General features: G+C 36.7%; 1 protein-coding gene and 1 pseudogene across 2 annotated transcripts in view; one reads left to right on the top strand and one right to left on the bottom strand.

Annotated features, from left to right (window-relative positions):
- Window positions 1-15,390, top strand: part of LUZP2 (leucine zipper protein 2) — a 423,961-nt gene that overhangs the window by 316,998 nt on the left and 91,573 nt on the right. The gene's annotated exons all lie outside the window — the stretch shown is intronic.
- Window positions 6,360-6,487, bottom strand: LOC123619635 (small nucleolar RNA SNORA70; annotated as a pseudogene).

Here is a 15,390-nt window from a genome sequence, read left to right as displayed (position 1 = left end):
CACATTAAGAATTGCTTAATAGCATCTAGAAAAATTCTTAAATTCTGAACTTTATGAATTCAATGTGAACATTTCTTTGAGAATGACTGACCCACATTTTGGGTGAGCTTTATGTATAATGTGCCATGGAGTTACCTTAGGAAATAATTTTCCCCAACTATAATGATACAGAGGTCCTTATACAACTATCTCTTCGTTCCTTATCCCACTTTCTTAAGGAGGTGATGGAAACCTAGACTTGTGCTAGCTAAATCCAATTCTGGTCTTCTATGTTTCTCCTCTTCCTTCTTCTCCTCCCCCTCTTCTTACCCAGATCCCTCTTCCCTCTTTGCCACCTTCTTCCTCCTTGTTATAACAGATGTCCAAGTTGTTCTCATTCCTTTTCATGTGTCCAGACACTGTTTTCCCCCACATCACTCTGCACTGGGCTATTGATCTCTCATATCTGAGTAGTCACGATTGTTTGCAGACTGTTCTCAGCCCTTACTTAATAGCACTGAAAAATTCACCTTCTATACCAGTTCTAGTCTAATTCAGTAGCATTCTGAAGGAGGTTTTCTCCATCTAATATGCTTTGCACAATGTTTGGTACTAATTATGGGCACTTATATCCATCTGGAAGAATTTCACACTGTATTTGCTTGCTCTGTTTGCTTCAGTCTCATCTGTGCTCCCTCATCTCAGCGCTCCGTTCCCTGCCCTGGCTGCAGCAGCTCAGCAGTGCATCTACTAACCTATTTAAGGAGATTAAAACATTTTGGAGGATTAGAAAGCATATTTAAAATGTGAATTACCTATCAATTCTTTAATATTCCTCTCTTCCTGCTCTGATCTCCCATTTTATACCCACCAAAATGGAGAGTAATTTCAGCACACTGGAGCAGCAGAAGCACATACGGATTTTTTTCATTAACCAGTAAACTCCATGTTTGAGGAGAATCCCATACTCAATCGGTTATGCTCAGTCTCAGTGACATATGAATATGTGGCATATGCAAACTTGCATTTTTGTGTTTACAAAGCACTCGTGCATTTATTATTTTCTTTTATTCTCACACTAACATAGTGAAGAAGCAGACATAATTACAGACAGAGAAACAGAGGGTTAGAAATGTCACGGTACGGATATGTCCATGGTGATAACTTGTAAATGGGAGACCCAGGACTAAAACATATACCCTCCATTTCGTGTTCTTTTCCCTCTATCTCCCTATCAAATAAAAAGTGAAAAAAATCTTGGTTTTGACTGTGAAAAGAACCACATTAGGAGACTTCTTCCCTTGCTCTAGTCTAATCAGCCAAGTACAGGTGCACACCGCACGAGCAGATGGAAATGCAATTAAGACAGATGTGATGGCAGTTCATTCACGGGCTCTAATGCTTTAAAACCCCAGTGCTAGTCTAAAAGCACAGCTCGTAGCAGGCATGCCACTAAGAAGAATCAAATGTGGGCACAAGATTGGTACAAGCTGTAGGTCTTTCCAAATTTTGAAAATGAAGTGGCATTTAGTGATTTTGAAATCCTACATCTATTCATAACTTCCTTCAATAGTGAATATTTCTACCTTGTTGAACATAATTAGACAAAAATAAAGGTAAACGCAGGATCATTGATTATTTATACACTATAAGCCCAGCATGAAGTAAGTCAGAATAATAGAGTGACAGAAGCTTTGGTCTTCAGTGTGAGCTGTTATACCTGTATTTTTGTGAAGAGCCTAGATTAGTGCTTTGGGCAGGCATTCAGTGTCACTTCCCTCCTTCTTTCCTCAGGAGGACCATTTGACCTTAAATATTTTTTTCAACATTAAAAATTGCTAAGTAGGCCTTCTGGTTGGGACAAATTATAGGCACTGAGGAAGGAGGTGTCAAAATGAACATCTTCATGGGTCCAAAATGGCAAAGCTGAATCCAACGGGGGAGTTAGGCTTGGGGTCTTGCTCTCAACCTTCTTATTACTTGGGAGAAAATTGTAAGAAGGTGCAGAAAGCACAGGACCTGCAGTCAGGTAAAGCTCTCCATCCAGCTTGTGTGGTGTTGTGACCTCTCTGAGTGTCAGTTTAGTTTACTTGTCTGTTAAATAGTAATACTGCATTTTGCCAGCTACCTCACAGGGTTGTTAAGAAGCTTGTATAGGATAATAACTGTGAAAGTTTGATGGTTTTTAGTGATTCTACATAATTTCCTTCTGTAACATTTGAGCTCTAACACCTGCCAGGAATTAATAAGCATAGAAAGACCAACCTGCAAATACTGCAGAAGGACATTAATAAGAGGACATAAAAGGGATCCAGAAAGAATTAAAATTTATCCATTTCTTCCTTTCACCCTGCAGTGGTTTTAAAGCTTAAATGTACATAAGATTCTTCTGGGAGTAATGCTCAAATGTAAGTCCCTGGGCCACAGTAACAGAGATTCTGATTTATCCAGTCTAGGCGGGAACCAGGATTCTGACTTACTATTAAATACCCTGTGTGGTTCTGAAGGTGATTTGAGGACCCTAAAGTGAGAAAAAAAATTGGCTGAACCCTTCATCTGTGATGCTTTTTCACCAGATAGATAATAAGTGTCTTGGGAGCAAGATTCATAATTAATTGATTTTTGCAGACTCATGGAGGTAAGAGGCACAAAGTGGACTAATACTTTTAGCTGAAAAAGGTGCTTCCCATGCATTCTGCTAATTAACTTTAGTGCTAAAATTTGTTATTTACCAGTTTTCACTTCCTATTTTAAGAGTTAAGATTCAGGCTCTAAATTAAGGTGAGAGAAGAGTGGTCAAATGTGGCAGAGATTGATGGTTCTCCCCTAAAGCTCTTCTCTCTGTTCTGAAAAGATACTCCACTTTTATCTGAGCAAATTGACACCCAGAATAAACATTTCCCACCCTCTTGTTCAGTTGGCTGGGCCAATACCAACCCCATGTTCTGGCCACTGTTGTGTAAAATGGAAGAGATACTGGTACCTTCCAGGTTGTATCCACAAAGGAAAAGCCTTTTCTCTTTCTCCCCCCTCTACCTTGATGGTGAACTGTAAATATAGATGTGAGGACACCATGGATGAGTCAAGGGCGACAGCAGAGAGGTGGCAATGCATCAGGTGAGAGGAGTCTGGCCCTTAACACCTTCAAGGAATAGAATCACACGGTTTTGACTTCTATGTCAGAAAGTCAGAGAAAAAGAAACTTCTGTCTTGTTTAAGATTCTGCTATTCTGGATCTCATCACACAGAGCTAAATGCAGTTTGTTCTAACTAATAAATGCATCAAATAGGCACCCAGGATTAGGGCAATGCAGTATTATAATGGGAAACGCACAGCCTTAGTTACCCACTGGCCAAATGAGTATTCTAGCACTCACCTCGTAAGGCTGTTAGGAGAACCACAAGATAGAAATGTGCATGCAAATTGCATGATGAAAATAACATGCGAGTTTGTAAATATACAGTCTTATATTGATTTTTATTACTGTTAAGTGGCAAATCGTTATTGATGACTGTAAGTCATTGACTCTATGATAAAGATACTTCCTTTGCTGTGGTTAGTAGAGTAGTTAAGATAGGAAAAACAATCTGACTCCGACTCTAAGATTTAAGTGAGTCTTGAGTGAAGTCCAGTCCAGAACACCTGGCATGGAAAACACTAGCCCAGTCTATGTTTGGTTTCAGAACCCTGATGAGCTTGCTGAAAACCATAACTGCAAGTCAAGCAGGGGCAATGTTGATTCCAGGGCCCTTACAAAATGCAAAGGGACTGTTTGTGAAACCGGGTATTAGAAAAGCTATTTGGATGGCTGATTTACTATTCGTGAAGAGTGTACAGTGCAAGGTTTATGATAAAGGCTTTTTGAATCATATTCCCATCATCATGAAAAATAGCCCTGTCACAGTGCTGCAGCCAGAAAGATTTATGGGTGTGCTTTGACCATATTTGAGAGGGCTGCTTGGTAGTGATACTAGAACAGCATTTGAAGGTAGCCACGTGTTAGTCAAATATTCTGTGTTCTTTAAAGTCATTCAAGGTCGGGTGACAGAGGTGAGAGAATGGGAGTAGTTAACTTAAAATATTTGTACGTGGTATGAACTCGAGATATTTTGCTGTGAGCACAAAACCAGAAATGCAAAGCCCTAGATTCTGTATAAATCTGGGGCAAGTTATTACCTTTGCTTTCAGCAGTGCTTCTCAAACTTGAATGAGCAGCAGAATCACCTGAGGGGCTTGTTAAACTGCAGATAGCCAGACCCCACTCTCAGAGTTTCTGATTCTATAAGTTTGAGTCAATTTGAGGTCCAGTAAATCTCCAGGTGACACTGATGCTGATAGTCCAGAAAACACACTTTCAGACCCACTGACTTGTAGGTAAAGTTATCTCTTTATGCAAACATAGTAATATTATTCCTCAAGGAATATATATTTTACATAGAAGATCCAATATACTTGGTTTAAATTAATATACCATTTATTTCAGTCTATTGCTTTGTAGATTATGAGGTCAGATATTATTTTGTTTTTAATAAAGTTGAACAAATTTGCTTGTTTTAATAGAGTTTATATTTTAGAGTAGTTGCAGGTTCACAGCAAAACTGAGTTCAAAGTACAGATATTCATATTCCCCATGTCTCCATATACCTAAGGTCTTCTCTACTACCAACATCCCACAAAGAGCAGTACATTTGTTATAGTCAATGAACTCACACTGATACATCGTTATCACCCAAAGTTCAAAGCTTACATTAGGGTTTACTCATGGTGTTCTACATTATATGGGTTTTAACAAATGTATAATCAAATAATCTACCCTGTAGTCTCATAGAGAATAGTCTCACTCTTCTAAAAATCCTGGGTTCTGCCTGTTTATCCCTCCCTCCCTCAAACTTTAGCAAACAATTATCCTTTCACTGTCTCCATCATTTTACCTTTTTAAGAATGTCATACTTTTAGACTCTGATAATACAGAGACTTTCCAGACTGACTTCCTCTGCTCAGTAATGCTCAAGTGTACTCCATGTTTTTTCATGGCTTGATAGCCCATTTCATCTTAGTGCTGAATAATATTCCATTATCTGAATGTACCACACAGTTGATTCACTCATTCACCTATTGAAGGATATCTTAGCTGCTTCCACGTTTTGGCAATTATGAATAAAGCTGATGTAAGGATCCTTGTGAAGGTTTTATGTGAACGTAAGTTTTTAAGTTCTTTGGGTAAATACCAAAGAACACAATTTCTGGATCATATGTATACATATTTCTGTAAGAAACCACAAAACTGTCTTCCAAAATGATTTTACCATTTTATTTTCTCACCAGCAGTTAATGAGAATTCCCATTCTATCTAAATCCTTGACAGCATTTGGTGTTGTCAGTGTTTTGAATTTTTGCGATTCTAATAGATGTGTAATGGTATCTCATTGCTGTTTTAATTTGCAATTTCCTAGTGACATATGATATGGATGATACTTGTATTAATGCCTTTTTTTACCCACCATACACGGGTTACAGAAGCACTTCTTTAATATTTAAAGAAGAAATAAATGAATGGTAAAATGAATAAAATCAAAACTAGGGTTCTGACTTTTAATTGTGAAATTTCTGACACCCTCAGACCCCAAAACTGAGATGGACAGAGGTAAATTTGCCATGAGACACTTCAGCATCATCATATTGGCAGCTGCCTCATCCACAGCATTCAGCATGCACTCTGAGCACAGGCTTATCCTTCAAGAGCGAAGTGCTCATTCACATGCATTCCAAATAGCTGTGCTAATCATAGGCAGGGGAGCTTTTGTATAAGAACTATCCCTCTGTGAATACCCTTAACATGCTGTTTGATCTAAGCCACAAGATCATGAGTTCAAAGCATATTTTCTTTTAGTATTATAAATATTAGAGAGCCGAAGGAGCAGGTCGAGGCAACTGCATGACTACTAGGCAAATAAAGAAATTTAAAGTGCAAATAAAGAAATTTAAAGCATAAATAAATAAATAGGTAGATAGATACAAAGATAACACCTCCATCAAAAAATGAATCTGCACACCCAAATTCCAAAATACATGAAAACTCTTGTGCTAAGAAAGACAGTAAATAAGGTCAACAAATAAAACTCAGTGTAGATAATACTAACTACATAGAAGAATATGACAAAGAATTTATTTTATTTAAATGGACGGAATTTATTGGTGGCCATGAGTAAGGAAGGGGCAGTGCTGAAGCCCTTACTAGTGCAGGGCTTGCCATTTTGTCCACGGGGCCACAATTAGGTATATATGTGACCCCAGAACCTGCTTGGAAGGGCCACTTTTCAGCCACCATCTCTTCAAATTCATTCACATTAAACTTAGTAAAGCCCTGCCTGTAGGTGACGTCATTCTTCTGGTGGCCAAGCTGTATAAGCAAGAAGCTGCATACACTACTGAGGAAGCTGCTCTTTGTAGCCTTTACACCCAGGCCTTTATGGGGGAAAAGTGTACAATTGGCTTAATTGGCTGCATAGATAGAAATGTTTAAAATAAGTGTTCCAGGTAACCCTGAGAGGTAAATACAAGAGTATGAAAAATAACAACTCTTTGTAAAATGTTAAGAGGAAATAAAGGATCAAGTGGATATAAAATAAAAGCAATTATTAACCTTGGGAAGAAAAAGTACACCCTTAATACCCGTTGGAATAATTTAAAATAAAAATGAAACTATTTTAGAAGGAAACACTCTTGAGAAGTTTGAAAAGAGAAATGATGAGCAGCATAATTTGAGGAATTAACTTAGAATTTCACACAAATAAAAAGATTTGTGTGTGTGTGCATGTGTGTGTGTGTGTTTGTGTGTGTGTGTGTTTAGGTAAGGGACATGGATGAAAGATTGAAAGTTTGTAATACGTCTTTAACAAGAGTGTTTGAAAAACAGACTGGAGAGAATGATGCAGATGCCTCGTTTAATTCTGAATACATATTTTATCATTAAGCCAGTTATATGTGTTGAGTAACTTATGTACATAGTGACAGTGGGAAGAGTCAAGAATGCTCCAAGATTTTTAGCATGAACAGTCAGAAAGATGGGGCTATCTTTAACTGAGAGGGAGAAGACTGTAGGAGAAAGAGGTTTGGAAAAAAGATGACATTAATTTTGGATACCTCAAATTTGAGATGACTACTTATGATGGATGAGGTAGCAGTTGCAGCTGAAGAGAGAGATCCAGCCAGAAGATATAAACTTGGTAATCCTTGGCAGAAAGTGTATTAAAAGTATGATCATGGATGAGATCAATGAGGTAATGAGGATAAAGAAAGAAAATATTCCAGAACTGAGCCGTGAGTTACTCTGGAGTTGAGATCTGTGAGAATCAATGGAGACTGACAAAGGCCACTGACAGAGAACATTAAAAAGAAAGAGGAAACAAAGAGTGAGGTGTTCCATAATTCAAGCTGGAAGAAAAAAAAAAATCGCAAGGAGAAGAGGGAATGATCAACTCTGTCAAATCCTGCTAATGAAACAAAGACAAGAACCAAGAATGGCCTTGTGTTTAGCAGCAGTGAGATCATTACATAAGGTTAGCAAACATTTTTTAAAGTGCAAACACTGCTTATAGATACATACACATATGGAATTGTATAGCAAATTCATGCTAGGGGCATAAAGAAAAACTTGGTCTGTTTTTCACTTTAATAAGACACATCTCTTATGACTGGAACCACATTTATGGTACTGCTAAAACAAAATATTCTATCCATGCCCCAATCTCTTCAATGCATAAAGCCATTAACAGGACTAATTCATGTCAGGGTAGAATACAAAATCGAACGGTAAATCTATTCTTCCTGCCACACCTCGTGGGCATTTTCCAGTGATTCTGGGAGGAATACAAACCCCAGGTGTTAATTAAATGATCTGCCTTTGAAATTTACAACATTTAACTTTATTGTCTAGCTTGAATTATGACATCAGATCCTCACTAGTACTTACCTTAAGAGGGATTGTTCACAACGGTCAATATTTAGTGAGCTTCAATTAAACCATAAATAACAAACTAGGTCTACATTTGTTTGGATAAGTAGGCATCGATGAGCTTTAGTCATCATGAATGCAATGACGACTTGTTAGCAAAGATTGAACAAGGTAGTTTTTAAAGTTAATGACACTGGCTCTCAATGGCATAGCATTGATACGTCTTATGCTGTTGTACCACTTGTATTTGAATGTGGAAATATGTTCTAACGCTGTTTCTATCCTGGGCCTGAGGAAATGGTAAAATACATTTTAGTAAAATTCCAATAAAAGAATACAGTTGTCCCCTAAAGTCAAAGAAAGAAGGAAGAGAGGAGGGTATAGCTCAATGGTAGAGTATGTGTTATCATGCTCAAGGTACTGGGTTCAATCCCCAGTACCTCCATTAAAAAAAAAAAAAAACCTAATTACCTCTTCCCACTAAATACATAAATACATAAATAAGAAAGAAGGAGATCTCACATCAATTGCTGTAAATCTCTCAGCTGGGTTCCTAGGATGAACTGGTTTTATTGGGCTGGGAATTCCCTGCAGAATTGTAAAGAGAGGGTGGCAGGTGTTCAAGTCTTAACTGGGCAAATCAGGAAGAAAACATCCTCAGGAGTAATTACAAGTGAATTAGCCGATCTTTCCTAGTGATTTCACTACAAATTTCCCTTGCCTAGTTACTGCTTTCAGGGCAAAGTTATTTATAAATCATAATTTATTGTATTGCCTTAGTGGGGTTTTATTGGCCAGTGAAATTGTATGTATCTGGAATTAAAACCAAATTCATGTTTATGTACATTTTGTTTATTGCCCATGTATTATTCAGTAGAAATCCAGGCCTTGTCTTTATTGTTTTTATTTTGTTTTGTTTGTTTGTTTTCCACAAGCAGAGAATTGGTAAGAACTATACAGTGTGGTAAAGAGTGACATGGGTTCTGGCAGTGCGTAGACCTGGACCAGTCCCAGCCCTGCCGCTTAGTAGCTGCTTGAACATGAGCAGGTTAAGTAACAGAATTATTCCTCAGGTTTGTCATTTCTAAAATGCAGATAATTAAGGATTTTTTGCATGTATGGCTGCTGTGAAATTTCAGTGAAATCATGTATGTAATGTACTTTGGTACCTAGCACAAAATAAGCATTCAACAAATACTAGTTTAAACACACACATATGTTCAGCACTCAGTGCTTTTTTCCCCCAATTTTAGTGTTGTATTTGTCATATAACATTGTCTAAGGTTAACGTGTGCAACACACTGACCTGATATATCTATGTATTGCAATATGATCACCACCAGAGCATTAGCTAACATCTCCATCACCTCACATAATTACCATTTCTCTCTTTGTGGTGAAAACATTTAAGATCTACTCTCTCAGACACTTTCAATTATATAATACAGTCTCATTAACTATAAATCACAATATTGTGCATTAGATACCCAGAACTTATTCATCTTCTAACTGGAAGTTTGTACCTTTTGACCAACATCTCATTTTCCCAACTATCCAGCTCGTGGTAACCACTGTTCTACTCTCTTTTTCTACAAGTTCAGCTTTTCTAGATTCCATGTATGAGATATCATGCAATATTTATTTTTGTCTGACTTATCTCACTTAGCATAATGCCTTCAAGGTCCATCCATGTTGTTACAAAAGACAGGACTTCCTTGTTTCTCATGGATGAATAATATTCTGAACTGTAGGTGTATGTATAAATATATAATCAATACCACATCATTTTCCATTCATCCACTGACAAACACTTAGGTTGTTTCCGTATCTTGGCTTTTGTAAATAATGCTGTTATAAACCTGGGAGTGCAGAGGTCTCTTCAAAATCCTGATTTCATTTCCTTTAGATAAATACCACAAGTGGGATTGCTGAATCCTAGGGTATTTCTATCTCTAACGTCTTGAGGAAACTCCGTACTGTTTTCCGTAGTGGCTGCATCAATTTGCATTCCCCGCCTCGGTGCACTAGTGTTCCCTTTTCTCCTGGAAAACACTTGCTATCTCTTTTCTTTTTCTTAACAGCCATTCTAACAGATATGGAGTGATAGCTCATTGTGGTTTTGCTTTGCATTTTCCTGATAATCAGTGATGTTGAGCACCTTTTCATGTACCTGTTGGCCATTTATATGTTTTCTTTGGGAAAACATCTATTCAGTTCCTCACCCATTTTTAATGAGATTTTTTGTTGTTGTTGTTACTGAGTTGTATGAGTTTTTAATTTTCCCTATCAAATATTGCCTTAAACTTAGCTGCTAAGTAAACCTATGTGGGGTACAAACTTTAAATGTTACTGAACTTGAAACCCAAAATTCTTCCTAGTAAATCTGATCATGTGACTTTCATGAGAAACATTCAATGTCATGCCTTCAATGGCATACAGGCCCCTGTTTGACTAACCCCAATGCCCTGCTCCCATCATAATCTCTCAACTCTTTTGAGCGTCCTGTGTTCTAGGGCACAACTCTTCTCGCTTTCTTGCCATTTCTTATTACCTGACTGACTCCTTCACACATCTAAAGACAGCTCAGTATCACTCCCTGAGTAGGTGCCTCTCCAGAGGCTTTGAACGCTACTGTCAGACTCCTTCATGGATTGTGAACTCCTTGAAGAGAGGGATTGTTTTAGCTCCATTCCTAGTACACAAAAAAGGTTTTTATAAATGTTGACAGGAATATTAATGCTTTTTTCATGAAGCTATTTCTGGAATGAATGACATCTCCTATAATTAGCAACATTTTTTAACCCACTAGAATGAGAGCTCTCTGATAAGGGGAGGGAGTTTTAATGACAGCAGAAGCCCATTCAATTTCCAAGAGAATTGTCTGTTTTAAAAGAAGAACAAATCAGAAATAAAGAGAAATACTATTCAGTGCAATGATTTTCACAATAAACCTTTCTTTGTAAGAGAAATTAGAGGGTTCATTAGGTAGAGACTTACATGTCAACTTCTAAAATAATAATATATACATAAATTGTGATGCCAAAACCCTCAACCTTCTTGCAGTGTTGTTGTAATCATCAGAAAAGATTACTCTTCTTTATTTTTGCAAGACAAATTGAATCTTACTGAAATAATAAGAGCTAATGTTTATCGAGTGCTTACTATGTGACAGTCACTGTTATAAGTATCTTGCTTATATCATTTCATTTAATACAACCACCCCATTGTTCATGATAATTACTTCAGTTTATGAATGGAAAAACAACAGAGGTACCAGAGGTTATAAGATGCATTCAGAATCACAGAGCTTATAAAAGTGTAGGAATCAAGCACAGTTGTTCTGTCCTATGAACCCAGCCACTGTGCTGTATTATATCCACACTATTTGAAAAGTTATCTTGTAGGTCGGGGATGAGGCTAGCCAGTACAGAGAATATAGAATTAATATACTCAGTAAATTGGAATGTATTACAATTGTATCTTACCTGAAATCAGCAAAAATCATCGTCTCATGTCCCCCATATCCCCTCTCAATTGTCCTGAAGCTGCAAGAAATCTGAGAGATGACCTAGATATTTTACATATGTAGACACTGTGTATCTAAGGATTAAATGACTTACACTAGACATTAGAGCTAGTTTGGTTCTTAGCTAAGAATAAAACTCTCCTGAAGCACTCTTAAATTTTCTAATGAATTAGAGCCAAGTTCTGTATCCCATCCTCTTCCTGAGATAACCTCAATGAAGAAACCTTTGAGCACGTGTGTAACTTTTGTTACACCTGCAACCAATTTAGAATTCAAGTTGGCGAGGCCAGAACTCATCTGAGGTATTGTCTTCAATCACTTGGATGATAGCATGACTGTATGGTGATTTTATTTAAATGTTTATCGAATGATCCTGTAACTCATGTCTACTCAATTCTAAATCTTTCTGTAAAAATATAAATCTTATTTAAAAAATCAATTAGCCTACATATAGATTAAATTATAGCATTAAACTTAACAGAATGACTTGAAAAGAAAGTATTTGGTTTTTAACTAAGTAGCTTTCTTGCTGCCTGTGTTATTTTACTATATTTTAAAGAGAATATCCAAGTCTTTTATTGACTGAAGATATTTCAGATGTCTCAAGTTCTACATTTACATTATGAAATACATAGGTAGCTGATTCCCTTAGGCCTTTTTGTCCATTATCGATTTGAAACTATTTTATAGACAATTTTATCTTCATCCATTTTGAAATTTGATATTGTCTTTCTTTATGGCTTAGAATAAATAAAAAGACCATATATACATTCCCAATTTTCCCCAGTTTCTGTGCAGCTGAGCTTTTCTAAATGTGAGAAAAATTTCTCCCCTTTATTGATCTCTTTGCCTCTTATTTAAAAACAAGAACAATCCTGAAATTTTAAGGAATCATCAATTGTAAAGTGGATTGTCTGATTTAACAACTTTCTTGGGGTGGAAGGAATTGTAAATACTAAATGAAAAGTGCGTAATGTTGTAAACCACATCCTGATCTCAGAGAAACATTAAAAAAAGAAAAAACTGTGTGTCCCAAGTATTGATGAAATACACATTCATAGTTAGCTCTCAGTCCAGTACCGTATGCCTTTCCCAAAGTGTCCTCAGTAAAGGCTCTTAAGGAATTTGTAAAATATAATATCTGCCAGTATTTTAAAAGCAAAGAATTTACATTACATATTACCCCAAAACTCTATTGCTTTCCTTCATATGGGATATAGTTTCCAGTTGCGAAATGACATTTGAAAGGGCATATCCATTTTTCAGGATTAAAAAAAAAACATTCAATTGAAATAAATGTGGATCTCAAGAAGTCATATATAGTGGTTTCTGCACAGTTTTAGAAAGTTCTGAAATAGGAGATGCTTTCTGCAGTAAGACAGCAATTTCTGGTTTTATTTTGAATAGCACTGCTGGTGTTTTTACTTTTGGTTTACACTTACTTGCACTTTGAAGACATTAACGCATGTTTTCAGCTGCCTGGCAGCTGTAGTATATTTTATTTAAATCCAGAAAATACTGTGATAAACACATTTACATAATTTATTATATTTGACTATCTTAAGTGTTCCCAGATTTTTACTTTCACCATGAAAATTCATTGAGATCTCATCAACTCACTTTTTAATTAAGTACACTGATTTCCAGCATCTCATTCAATTGTCATAGTAACTCTATTCCTGTCTTATAATTATAGGTACCTCCTCCTGCTTGGTTCCTGCCTATTTTCTGAATCTTATTCCCTAGGTTTTCTCTTTATCCTACAAGATATCTTCATAATAAATTCATACTTTGCTTGATTTAGCCATTATTGGTTTCAGTTATTTGCAAACAAAAATCCTAATTAATAACTAATCTAATTTAAAAAGACTGTGTAAAATGGAGACTCATAGTAATTTTGGAATTTTTAACATTTACATATAGCAAGATTACAAGCTAGGTTTATATCTTTTTCTATTTTGTGGCCCAGAATGTATGTTGGGTTTGAGCTACCATCTAAGTTATACTGAAAAATGTGATATTTTAAGTTCCCAGACAACAATCAAAACTATTAAAAATATTTTGTTACTATCAGATTTGAGTTTGAGATTTATCATATAGATAAGGGGAAATACTGAATTACATTTTTAGGTAGATTCCCAAGAAGGTAGTTTCCTAAGAAGGTTGTAGGGACGTTATTTTTAAGCCATCCCACATTTGCACAGCATCCATTCGGGAGACATTCATTTAGTAGGCAGTAAGCAAGATCTGCCTTTCAGTTAAAGAAACCAAGATAGATGGATATGTTCTCTGCCCATATCCTGATAAGCATGAGCATTAGATATAAGTCTGGATGTTTGGGTGGGTTTTTTGATTGGTTTGTTTCTTGTACTATTCTGAATTCTAAGGCAGTGACAGAACGATTAGGTAAGTAGGCTGGACAAAAAGATTTAGGTATGGTATCAAGAGAACAGAGCGACTAGTGCTAGAAGCATGTAGCTGAAAAACCCAGAAGCGTCATATCCTAGCTTCAGGCAAGTACGAAGTGAGGGAGAGGGGCCAAACAGCATCACTGGGATTCAGTATTTCTCTCTCCATACTCATGTGTCCTTTATCTATATTATACTCAGACTCAGGTAAGTTCTGAGTGAGCGATGACCCTCAGCACATATTCCTCAAAAACTCTTGAAAATAAAAGATCTATATTTGACTCTCATCAGCAACATTTATGTTACGTTACCGAATCTGGACCAAGACTCTTGGTTGAGCTTGAGTCTTACCGTTCCCCTTGATAGAGTGGGTAAAGTTAGTGTCACCCAAGCCATATGGAATTAGCATGGAAAAATATTCCTCATGAGAAAAACCAGGATATGGCTGTTAGAAGAAGGGATAGACAGTAGAAGCATGACAGGCAGAAAAAAAAACAGACATTAAAACATTTGATGATTTTTTAAATCTTCATTATATACCCTCAAGTGAGGCATAATCATAATTGGATTCTAGCATTCTGGGCGTAATGACACGTGTAAGTTGTTACTTTAGGTCTTGTAAAAGCCTCATTAGATTTGATAGGGATGAGATCCCTTGTTTAGGGAGTAGATAAAATGACACAAGTCTGATTACAAAACTGTAAAGACTGTGGTCTTAATGCCTAAAGGATATCAAGTCATTTCCTTCTGGGAAGTGTGATCTGTAGCACTGAGTGGAAAGGTTCAATCAGTGAATTGTCTGCGAATGACCGTTCTCTCTCCAGTGCTCTGGGCCACCCGTGTTTCCGAAGAAAGTGCCATTTAAGAACAATCTCAATATGGGCCTTGACAAGTTTTCCTCGTATCCCATGATTGGCCCCATTGCGGGTGATTATAATTAATTATCCCCAGTTCTGGATTTATTGCAAAATAGTGAAATATTCTAATTCTTAAGCTCTGGAAATGACATCTGGCTTAATGGAAACATATTGTTTTACATAGTTGCCCAGAATTACCAACTGCCAGAGCAGACTGTGGATACACACCATTATCACTGCTCATTTTCAGGGTGGCCACAGGATATCCATGTGGAGGAGTGGCAGCCTTCCCTCTGCTGAGCTGGGCGCACCGTCCAAGTCTATTACGCGTTTCAAGAGAAGTATTTACTGCTTTATCTATCACCTTAGAATTGAACAAAATGAACAAAAGGAAAAGAAGGAATGAAAATAAATTGCAGAAGGAAGGAAAAAGGGGAGAAAAAGCTTTAAGTGAAGATGGAAATTTTAAGTAGCATAGATGACATACACTAATTTTGAAATATATTATTGACTTTATAATCATTTCTAATACATTTACTCATGCGTGGACAGTTTGTGTTGACACATAAGGACTCAGTGATGTACTTCACTCAAGGAGTCAGTGATGTACTTCACTCATCTTGTCTCAACTGTATTTATTTGTTTACCTTAATTTTATTTTTTAG

The sequence above is a fragment of the Camelus bactrianus genome, chromosome 10 (genome assembly GCF_048773025.1).
Source record: "Camelus bactrianus isolate YW-2024 breed Bactrian camel chromosome 10, ASM4877302v1, whole genome shotgun sequence".
Classification (NCBI taxonomy): Eukaryota; Metazoa; Chordata; class Mammalia; order Artiodactyla; family Camelidae; genus Camelus; species Camelus bactrianus.
Note: the sequence above shows the minus strand (reverse complement) of the source record. Positions and strands in the feature narration are given on the sequence as shown.